We start from the raw sequence: 12,040 nt of genomic DNA, 5'->3' as shown, positions 1-12,040 counted from the left end.
TAAATTAAATGTGTATGGCTTTCCTCCAATAAAAATTTCTAATAATATTGGCTCCACTTTACAATCTAAACTGTACAAAGAAAGATCAGCTGATTCTTCTAAATAGTTTTGTGTTTCTTTATTTGAACAAAATTTATTAGTTCTGTTTACTTGTTTTTCCTTACAAACAGTTGCTAAGTGACCCTGTTTTTTACATACATGACAAAAACATTCACGAAATAAACACTTATCTGTCTGGTGGTTTCTTCGTCCACAAACTAGACATTTTGGCGGTTTGGAGGGGGGAGCTCCTGACTAGACGCTAGTGACATACCTTTCACCGGTACTGGCGATGTACCGTGACCTCGTTCTTTTCCCTTTTTCTTGAAACCAGCCTGGGCATAATGTCATTCAGATTCCTTCTTGATGAAACATTGGTTGGAAGATGGAGTTGCATGTGCAGCTGATTTTGCAGCGGCAATATCCACAATTTCCTTAAACGTAACCGTACATTTCTCTTCCATGAGTCTATCTTGAACAGTACCTCTTTCATAAAAAATAATGAAAATGTCTCTCAAAACTGTTTTCAATTCATCATTTCCAAATTGACAAGTCCCAGCTAAACTTTTCAATCTAGCTGCCCATTCCTTAGCAGTTTCATTCGACATTTTTTTAGCTCACTAGGTTTGAAATGTTCTGTTAATAACGGACACAACTCAGAATACCTTTTCGTTTCAGGTTCATCAGGAATACACAAATTGTGAACTAATTTATAAGCCTCTTCGTTGAGAATGTTCAATTAAATAGCACTTTTTCGTTTATCGTCTGAGATTTGGTTTGCCACAAAATAGTTTTCTAACCTCTTCTTGAAAATCGACCAGTCCGATTGAACCGGGTCAAATTCACGTAAATGTCCGATGTATTCCATAGCCATTTTTTATTGAAAACCGAAAATAAAAATACGTAGGTTCACCAAACAAAGTTATTTGAACTGTTTTTGAAAACCTCGTCGCCACTTGTGATGTTTTCTCACACAATCCTCTCACACCAATCCTCAGAACTCTGATCGGGAAAGGTTTAGAGTAAAAACACCTTATTATTGCCAAAGCCCAATATATTCTGTACATTCCGACTCCCCGTTTTACCATGACCCCTTCTCCCGGCTCGACACTCGCCGTGATATACTAGGGGCAGAAAACTAACTATATTACAGTAATATAATATACAGTGTCACCAATGAAGTTTAACATCGGCACTTGTTTGTGCTTCTAATTTAACTTAAAATTATGCGGCCAACTGCGACCCACTGACGTTCAGTGTTTGTCAAATTCAACTTTTTTTTTGAAAAAAATTGAAAAAGTGCATTTCTAGATCGAATTTAACAAAAAGTTTCTTGAAAAAGTTGTGTCTGCGGCAATTTCATATCCATATACCAAATTTTATGCAACTAGGATAAAGTAAACGTTTTGCTTATTTTTGACAGATATCCCCTTTATTTTAAAAAACAAGTTCGGTTAATTGTCATCAATTCATGTATACATAACAAACACTCCATGAAGTTTAACTTTTCTGATAAATTTTTTACTCATACAGACATTTTTAGAGATGTGCTATAGAAATGTTAACATGACTGGTGCAAAGTTTCAATCACTTGGCTATTTTCTTAAACAAACGTCAGTACCTTCAATTTTGAGAAAGCAGACACAATTCAAAAACTGCAATAAGTATTAATAAAATTGCTAGAGTTGAAATTACATAAAAATTTCAATATTCAGTATTTACAGATTATTTATAAACACTAACTAGGGCGGTAAGGATGCTTAATCACGTTGAATAAAATTTTTAAGTAGGTCTTGACAAACAAAATGCATGCTATGGTGGTGTCAAGTTGTTGATTTGCTTGTGAAATTTGTAACACTTATTGTTGCAATAATGTTGTCTCTTCAGGAAAGAATAGAAATAGTTTTAATATGTGGTGAGAATACACCATACCGGCAAGTAGCTAACATTTTCAATGAACGGCACCCAGGAAAAAATGTTCAACATACTACTGAGGATAATGTCGAAATTCAGAGAAACAGGATCCGTAGCAGATCAATTTAAGAAAAAGCACACTTCAAGTAAATATGATGAGGAGGCCCAACTTGATATTTGTTTAAAATTTATTGAACACGGGCAAACGAGCATAACCGATATTATAAAAAATACCGATTACAAAAGAGAAAGTATTTTATTAAAGAATAAATGTTGGCCTTATAAGCCAAAACACATTAAAAAAACGAGATTTTGATGTTCGTTTGGGGTTTTCATTCTGGTTTCAAGGAGTGACAGAAAAAAATGTAAAGTTTCCGTATAAAATTTGATGGACAGATGAGGCAACGTTCTCTTCAAGTGGAGGTAAGTTCTCAAAATTGCCGATGGTGGGCCCAAGAAAATCCCAAGTCCACAGTTGAATGTGGTGATCAGTATTCCTTTAAAACTAATGTATGGTGTGGGATACTTAACGACCAAATAATTGGGCCATTTTTCTTTAGGGAAAATTCATCATCCGACGGTTATCTCAACCTTTTAAATAATGAGGTTAGTGAAGTTTTAGATAATATGCCTTTAAATATTAAATACGACCTATGGTATCAACTTGATGGCGCACCAATACATCACACGGTTGCTGTAAAACAGTCCCTCCAACAAATGTTCAGAGGCAAAGTTATTGGACGTAACTGGGAACATTATTGGCCACCTAGATCACCCGACTTGACGCCTTTAGACTTTTTTTTGTGGGGTTACCTGAAACAAAAAGTGTACCGAAGTAGACTATTTACTGACATACAACATCTGGAAAATACCATTCGTGAGTGCTGTGCAAATATAAATCCCCGATTCAATAAAAATGCAGTTACAGATGTCAGTAGAAGGACCATAATTTGTTTTGGACGTGGAGGACGACATACTGAAATGTAGGCTATAAGTGTTTGCCAAACTCATTTAGATCAATAAATAATTTTTTGTACCCGTTTGTATTTTCTATAATATTATTGTTATAATAATAATAGTTCTATAGAAATTATTTGAATTTTTTTTGTTACCTCTGCTTTTTCGAAATCAAAGGTTTGTTTAGGAAAATGGCCAAGTGATTGAAACTTTGCACCAGTCATGTTAAAATTTTTATAGCACATTTTTAATTTCTCTAAAAATGTCTGTATAAGTAAAAATTTATCAGAAAAGTTAAACTTCATGAAGAGTTTGTTATGTATACATGAATTGATGACAATTAACCGAACTTGTTTTTTAAAATAAAGGGGATATCTGTCAAAAATAAGCAAAACGTTAACTTTATCCTAGTTGCATAAAATTTGGCATATGAATATAAAATTGCCGTAGACACAACTTTTTCAAAAAACTTTTCGTTAAATTCGATCTAGAAATGCACTTTTTCAATTTAAAAAAAGAAGTTGAATTTGACAAACACTGAACGTCAGTGGGTCGCAGTTGGCCGCATAATTTTAAGTTAAATTTGCAGCACAAACAAGTGCCGAAGTTAAACTTCATTGGTGAGACTGTATATTATATTACTTACTGAACAAATTCCGTAAGATAAAAATTTACATCCACGAATGTTTTGAGAGAGTAATGGAATAATAAAAACATAGGTGAAGGTTGATTTTCTGCCCTACAATAGTCTGACATATAAAATCCGACATCTGACGAAAAATGTCAATGTCATCGGAAAAATTTTAGGTAATTGAGTTAATTCATGGGAGATCTCACGCATCGCGTTGGTTCGACAAATCCATGACTAGAAATCGTGGCTGTTTTCACATTGATTAATAAAAAAAGTCATATCGATGTTAAGTCAGCGAGACACCATGTAGTTTTTCAAACGAACAGTAAGTCAAATATTTCCTTCCGCAACTAATTAGCGAATAAATATACCAAACCAATGTTCTAGTCACGTCGTTTAACGTAGATATCATGGGTCTTGCTAGCTTAACGTCAAGCTAGCAAAACCCACTCTTATAAAAAACATTTTGTCAAATCGGATTCCATCATAATTTCAGGCTCATTTTAGGCACATTTTTTCCCTTATCGCCGATCATTCAGGTGTTCTATTTTTTGAAAAAATGTTGGGTTCTGCTAGCTTAACTGTTTAGCTAGCAGAACCAAATCTAAATCCTTCACTTTTTAGAAATTTTGAATATTCAATAATTATAGGCTCATTTGAGGCTCCTTCATTAATACATTGAAACATTGTTGAAAATTTGAAAATAAAATGTTCATCCAGAAATACTAAGACTTGACATTATATTACTACTAACAAAAAAAATTGGGGTGTTCACGAACCCCTCCTGAATTCGGCTTTAAATTGATTTATCAAGTAATTGATTCATTTTTGGAAGGTTCTGCTACGAAATATTAAATCAGCCTGATTTGACATACACAAAAATCAATTATTTTTCTACCATGATCCCAAACATTAACCGATCATTTTTAATAGATCAAGCAATATATTAGAGAGCTACTTCGGGGTCGTCCATTAATCAAGTGATATTTTTAGTAACTTTTTAACCCCCCTCCTCCCCCTCTGGTGATGTTGTGAACTGCCCTCCCTCTAGACAAAATCACATGTATTTTTTTGATAAAAATATTCGAAATATCTTCAAGTACATAAAACAAAGAATATATTCAATATTGTAGAATAGAGTAGAGTATTTTATTTGACTATTTTACATACAATAGTACATTTATGGCAAGTGACAAGTACATTGTCCTCAGGCCACGAAGTATCGAGACTTTTTTCAAAACTAAGGCAGTATAGGTCATAATCCTGTACATACTGCCTCTAATTTATGACATCCTAATTTGACCGAGAATTAGACTAATGTCAAAATTGCAGAAAACTCAAATGAGTGTTCAAAATAAGGAAAAGGAAATAATTTGGTGGAAGTTCTCAAAAATTCAATAATAAAAAGTTGATTTCAATTTAGCGAGACTATCAATTTTTTAAAACAAAAGGTGAATCAAATATTTTCCCCCGCAACTAATCAGCGAATAAATATATCACACCAATGTTACAGTCACAGTTCTGGAAAACTTAACAATAAAAAAGTCGTATCGCCTACTTAACGTCAAGTTAACGAGACACCATGTATTCGAAAAATGTTTTTTTCTGCAAGTAATTCGTGACTAAATATACTAAACCAATGGTCTAGTCAAAGTTCTGTAAAACTTTATAATAAAAAAGTGGTATCGCTAACTTGATATCAAGTTAGCAAGACGGCATGTATTTAAAAAAAAAAGGGGGCGAAAAATTATTTTTCTCCGCAACTAATTAGCGAATAAATATACTAAACCAATGGTCTGGACAAAGTTCTGGAGAACTTTATAATAAAAAAGTGGTATCACTAACTTGATATCAAGTTAGCGAGACAACATATATTTTTTAAAAAAAAGGAGGTAAAAAATATTTTTTTTCGCAACTAATAAGCGAATGAATAGCGGCAAATTGTGAAATCATTCGTTTTGCAAATTTCGAAAAGTGTCTCGTCAACTTGATATACATTTATCAATATCTACCTGTGCTGCTTTCTTCAACTACTTTCCTCCGACATGAATTATGAATGCAGTCTACTGAATTTGAAATATTCGCCTCGAAAGTTCAGACCTGACGTTTTACTGAGAATGGGTAATTTTTCATTAAAATGCACAGTCACAACTCAAAAAGAGAAACAGCCACCTAATCAATACTGCCACTGAAAAAAAAACGATGTCGTTTTGCCGCAGGGGCCTTACATTTTCAGCATATGAATACGACATCAACTCTGTATAAATCATTTTTCTGTATTATGTGGTGCGTGAAAGTCTGTCACTCGATCCACACGGACGGAACATGAATGTCAAAAATTTTAATTATGTTCGGAATGAAATGGAAAAAAGGGGATCCTTATGGTTTAGCGACGATCATTGTTGGTGGTCGAGCTGAATGAAATTGAACATATTCACTTTTGAGATAGTAATGAACTCATGAAGTGAATGATGTTGGACAATAACTTTTAAATTATGATTTTGATTCAACACCGTCATTAAAAAACTAGTAGGACTAAGTTACTCTGAATTCATAGGCATTTTAAAACTATTCTTGTCTGGCATACGTGGTACAATCAACAAATTTATTAAGGATGTGAATAACCGCTCCTTTCTGTATTTTATTGAAACAAGATATCAAGGTCGGACTTTTTGATAAGAAAGACAACAGTGTACGTAACACGTCGCCGAGACTGTGCTATCTATTTTTTTTCAAACAGAAAGAAGTTTATTGTGATAATTTGTTTAATGTGTATTTCGAATCTCTATCTATCTCTATCATTGAAAATCGGATTAACCGTTCCTGAGTAATTAGCAGTTTCATATTAGGTTGAAGGATTTATGAACAAACGATAATTATCTAGATTTTGAGACAAAACGTAATTCAAATTCGCTACAATTCAATCCAGTTGTTGCTCAAATTCGTTCACAAATTCATTATGGATTTTTCTGAAGTATTGTCGTTGAAAGTACCTCTTATTGTAACCATGAGCTTTGGAGTAGACCGCGGTTGGTTAACTTAAAAATCAGACTCCACCAATCCTAACAAGCTGTCAGGTAATGCAGGTAGTTATTCTAAAGGACCACGTTTATCTACCCACTTTCGCTGCTCGTCACAATAAAGATATTCCTCAACTTACTGAAACTAAATATCAGTTGTTAACCCATTTGGGTTTGACAATTTTATAAACCGGTAAATAGGCAAACGTGATCACTCAGAAGACGCCTCTAAATTTTTTCGAAGGAATAGGTTACATCTAAAGTCGTGGATAGAAAAGAAAATATTTCCAACGGTATAACCCCAGGGAGAGCGTTACGAAAAATGTGATCAGGCGAGACAATCGGATTGAAGTGAAACTTCTTCAAGCGCGCTTAACTAGTGGAGGAATGCGTGACGAGACCGTTACGAAAAGTGTGATCGGGCGAGGCGAACGGAAGTTGAGTGAAGATAGAAAATGAAAGAGTTACGTGTCATATTATTCAACTATAGGGGTAAGAGAGAGAGAGGTCTGGTCACACATTTACAGTCGTGTAGGTTCTGAAAAATTGGGGAAAAACTATTATACGTTGCCACTAATTCCATAAGGAGATCCCAATGTTAACTTCGCCTCCGAAGATGGACAGCTCTTGGTAAACTTTTTACAAGATGAATTAAAACTACAAATGAACAATAACTAAAATGAGCCTACCACAAGACATGGAACAACAATCGATGCAGTTTTCTCTAGATATCTATCCAATTTCCATTCGAAAACATATGTATCTTACTCCTCATACCATAAGTCTATTGACTAGGTCTTACAATCAACCACAGTGATCACTGATGTATCCGACAGTGAAAGTAATGAATAAAAATTAAGAAAATTGATTCAGTAATGTTAATTCATCAATAAAAACCCATAATAATAACAATAATAATAATAATAATAAACAGCTTTATTTCAGAGTAGATTACAAACTTTTATTGCAAAAGGTCATGAAATGGCGTCAAACAAGAAGGTACAGATTTTTTGTTATAAATATTTTTAAATGAATGTTCCAGTGACATATGCGTTCAAATCATAGGGCTCTAAGTCTATGAGAAGTTTTTTTAGTTCTCTTTTGAAAACTTCAATTTTCTTAGTTTTAATCTGTTGGGAAGATGGTTGAAAAGCTTGATTGACATATAGTGGGCGCTTTTTTCAGTTACTGTTAGTCTATGAAGGGGATATATATATATTCATTTGTTCTAGTGGGATACTTATGAGCAGGTATATTTTCAGTGAAGAGGTGTGAATTTTTATAAATGAAGATTAGGCATTCATAGATATAAATCGCGTAGATTGTCATTATATTGGTGGATTTGAATACTGTTCTGCAAGTTTGGTTATAATTTAAGTTGTTGATTTATCTTATTATTCTTTTTTGAACTATCGATTTTTTCGATATTTCGATTGCTACCCCAAAAAATAATTCCGTATCGATCAACCGATTCGAAGTTAGCCGTGTATATTGTTTTTATAGCCTCGTTGTGCAGATATTTTGATGTAACTTTGATTCCGTACGATATTCCACTTAGTATCTTTATGAGGTTATCAATATGAGAAGTCCAATTCATGTTCTCGTCTATGTGGATTCCTGAAAATTTGGTGTTGTGGGACTGTTCAAAAGAAGAGTTTTGAAGATCCTCCCTAACTGGATAATCAATGTTGTGTTTGTTCTAAACAAAATCATATGTGTCTTCGATTCATTTAGTACAAGTTGATTTTTATTGAACCAGTCCTTAGTTTTGTTGAATAGATCTATACTATTCAAAATCATCTCTGGGAAGGTTTCACCACCTGATAACAGACTTGTGTCATCTGCGAAGATTACGAATTTGATAGCGAAATTGTTGCAATAGAAAGAGTTAAATTTCTCAAATCAAAAATTAAAATCGGAAATAAAAATGATACACTCATCACTAGCTGTTACCGATCACCCTCAATGAACATAAATGAATTCAACCAAATTTTAATGCGGTACTTTGAAACTATACAACCAGAGAAATATGATTATTATCTCTTCATAGGTGATATAAATATAAATCTGTTAGAGGAAGACGACAACACAACCGAATATCTCAGTATATTGCATGAACTTGGGTACATATCCAGTATTAATGATCCCACAAGAATATATAATAACCAGATATCATGTCTTGATCATATTTTTATCAAGAGTAAATGGAATATACTTGACATGACAATACCAATTGTTCTGAAAAGCAATATCACTGATCATTTTACAACTATATTACAAATTGTTATGGATAACGAAATTCCAAAAAAAAACTACGGAATGAAATATAGAAAATATATTAATGAAACAAAATTAAATAATACATTACACCATGAAAACTGGGAGTCAGTGTACTCAACAGAAAATCTAAACACTGCAATGGAAAAATTTATTGATGTTTTAACAAACGCTATTAAAAAATGTACTGATATTAAAAAATGTACTAGGAAGAACACAAAATTTGCACCATGGTTAACGAATACCCTATTGAAATCCATCAATACTAAAAACGATTTGTTTGCGGAACTGACCAACAACCCACACAACGAACAATTGAAACACTATTACAAAAATTATAAGAATAAACTCACCAATTTAATGAATAGAGCTAAGCGCGACTACTACCGAGAAGAAATTAAAAATAACTCGTGCAATTCAAAAAAACTCTGGGATACAGTGCAGAGCATCACTGGTAAAAAACAATCAGAGAAACAAATACAGAATATAAAAAATGACAAAGGTGAATTATTGAATGGAAAGAGGGAAATTGCAAACGAATTCAATAACAGATTCATTGAAACTGGTAAAACATTGGCTGAACAAATTATCAGGAACCCAAATTTCAAAACAAACACAACATGACTAATAAATTCTATAAGTATCCGTCCTACCGATACGACTGAAGTAAAGACTCTTATCAATGAACTGAAAAATAAAAAATCCGTAGGGGAAGATCAAATACGAGCAGAAACACTAAAACAAATCTCAGGCAATATCGTTATTCCTCTCACTCATACCTTAAATCGATGCTATCCTATACATCACAGAGAAAATACACCAAGCTCTGGAAATGGGAACTCCATGTCTTTGCTTATTCATAGATTTAAAAAAAGCATTTGATACTGTCAGCCATAAGCTACTCCTAGAGACAATAGAAAAAATAGGAATAAGAGGTAATTGTTATAACCTCATTGAAAGCTATTTGAATGAAAGGACACAGAAAGTGAAAATTGGTGATGATTCAAGTAACTCAAAAATTATTGAATATGGAATACCGCAAGGCACAGTCCGGGGTCCATTGTTATTCAACCTATATGTGAATGAATTGTTCTCAGTTGCTAGTAAAGGTGACATCGTAGGATATGCTAATGACACCGTTATCTTTCATCAAGCTCCAACATGGCAGGAACTAAAAAATACTACAGAAATAGATTTCAAATTTATTAAAGAATGGTTCGATAACAAACTATTGACAGTCAACTTCGAAAAAACCCACGTTCTTCCTTTCAGTTGCAACAAATCTGGCATCCCTCCTTTTCGCCACCTAGAAATAAATACAGATGGAAAAATGTTGAAACTGAATACTACAAGTGTAACAAAATATTTAGGAATATATCTGGACACACATCTTGAATGGGATTATCATATAAAATACGTGACCAAAAAACTCCAAACCATTTTATATAAATTCAAATATCTGAACAATTACTTACCCATAGAAGAAATGAAAGTAATATACTCCTCTCTCGTAGAAAGTCATATCCGATATGGTATTGAAGCCTGGGGTGGTGCGCTTAAAACCCACCTCAATCGACTAGAAGTGATACAGAGACGGTTCTTGAAATTAATGCTACAGAAAAGCTCTAGATACAACTCTGATAGCCTCTACAAAGAAATAAAAATCATGGATATCAGGCAATTATTTTACCTTTGTGTGAATATGAAATACCACTTTCAAAAACATAAAGCTGATATTCCTAACCATGAATACAATACTCGAAACCGTAACAAACACATCCTACCGCATGCTACAAAATCAAAAACTCAAAGAGCATACTCTTATGTTTCAATAAAAATTTATAATACCCTACCAGGAGAAATGAAAAAATGTAAAAGTAAACAAAACTTCAAGAAAAAGTTAAAGAAATATATCAATGAAAATGAAAGGAATATGATCTCCCAACTATTTGAACCCTAGTGGAATACAACCAATGTATGTCATTTAACTTTTTTGTATTATTTGAAATGTATTCTTTATAGAATTTAAGCTGACTATATATATTAGTTTTAGAGTTGTATATTTTTAAAATTTTACCATTTGATAATTTTTATACATATATTTTTCCTTTTTTATTTGTCTATTTTTCTGTTAATTTCAAGGAAACAAGTACTCTGTACTTATTCTTAATCACTTGTTCACTCCATGCAATTGTATTATTCATATATATTCATATATTGTTTTTTTTACTGTGAATAAAGTGTCTATTAATACATTATACATTGTTATGTGTATAAAGGTGCCCTGTTGAATAAAATTATTTGCTAGTAAAACTAGTTACAGTGGTTTATTGATATATACTGCAAATTGGTCTCTCAGTAACCTATTCAAACTAAGTAATCTCAACAAAGCTGAAATTCGATTTGGTCTACAGTATGGGTCCAGCTATAAATGAAAGAACAAAGGGAGGCCACTGTCTTATATGTAACAGACCATATCGCAATGAAAGAATGGTTGAATGTACAAATTGTATGAAATGGTTTTGCTACGAATGCGTCAAGGTGACAGAAGCTGTGAGTTTAGATCAACATTGGAGGTGTCTTCCTTGTGGTAATACTGATTCGAAAGCTGTAAAAAATAAAATGTCAGAAAATTCCCGTCTATCCCAGTTAGACAATAAATCGGTAGCTTCATTAAATTCTATACCTTTGAGAAGCGTGAAAAGTACAAAAAGTAGGTCGAGTACAAATAGCAGACGTAATTTGAAATTGCGATTATTGCAAGAAGAGAGAGAACTATTAAGAAAGGAACGAGAATTGTTTGAAGAATCTCGAAGACTTTTAGAGGAAGAATCTGAGCATAGTCAAGATCTAAACTATGAAGAGTTAGAAAAAGCTGATCCATTGGCAAATGAGTTGTTGTCGCTGCAAATAGAAAGTGGTATGGAACCAAATGAAAACGGAAACTTCAAAGTTTATGAGGAATCTGTAGAAATAAAAAATATTCCTCATAGGAAATCTGAAAATCAAAAGAAACAGGAAATCAAAAATCCAACTTATCAGTCAAATAGGTACGATGCCATCAATGCCATCAATACGCTGCACGACGATCCACTCCTAGTGAATTGCCACCTTTCAGTGGAAATTCATATGATTGGCCTCTTTTCATCAGTAGTTTTGAAAGATCCACAGAGCTTTGTGGATTTGACAATAATGAAAACTT

General features: G+C 33.1%; 1 protein-coding gene and 1 long non-coding RNA gene across 2 annotated transcripts in view; one reads left to right on the top strand and one right to left on the bottom strand.

The window, feature by feature from the left end:
- Positions 1-12,040, top strand: part of Oamb (Octopamine receptor in mushroom bodies) — a 692,882-nt gene that overhangs the window by 395,351 nt on the left and 285,491 nt on the right. The window lies entirely within an intron of this gene.
- On the bottom strand, positions 10,040-10,702 carry LOC141481204 (uncharacterized). Its single transcript, XR_012464810.1, has 2 exons — positions 10,314-10,702; positions 10,040-10,144 (listed from the first exon to the last, which is right to left on the bottom strand). It is a non-coding gene; the product is annotated as an uncharacterized lncRNA (long non-coding RNA).

This window comes from Leptinotarsa decemlineata, unplaced genomic scaffold (assembly GCF_025532065.1).
Source record: "Leptinotarsa decemlineata unplaced genomic scaffold, Ldec_3_MD MMD2_tig00000090_RagTag_RagTag, whole genome shotgun sequence".
Taxonomy (NCBI): Eukaryota; Metazoa; Arthropoda; class Insecta; order Coleoptera; family Chrysomelidae; genus Leptinotarsa; species Leptinotarsa decemlineata.
Note: the sequence above shows the minus strand (reverse complement) of the source record. Positions and strands in the feature narration are given on the sequence as shown.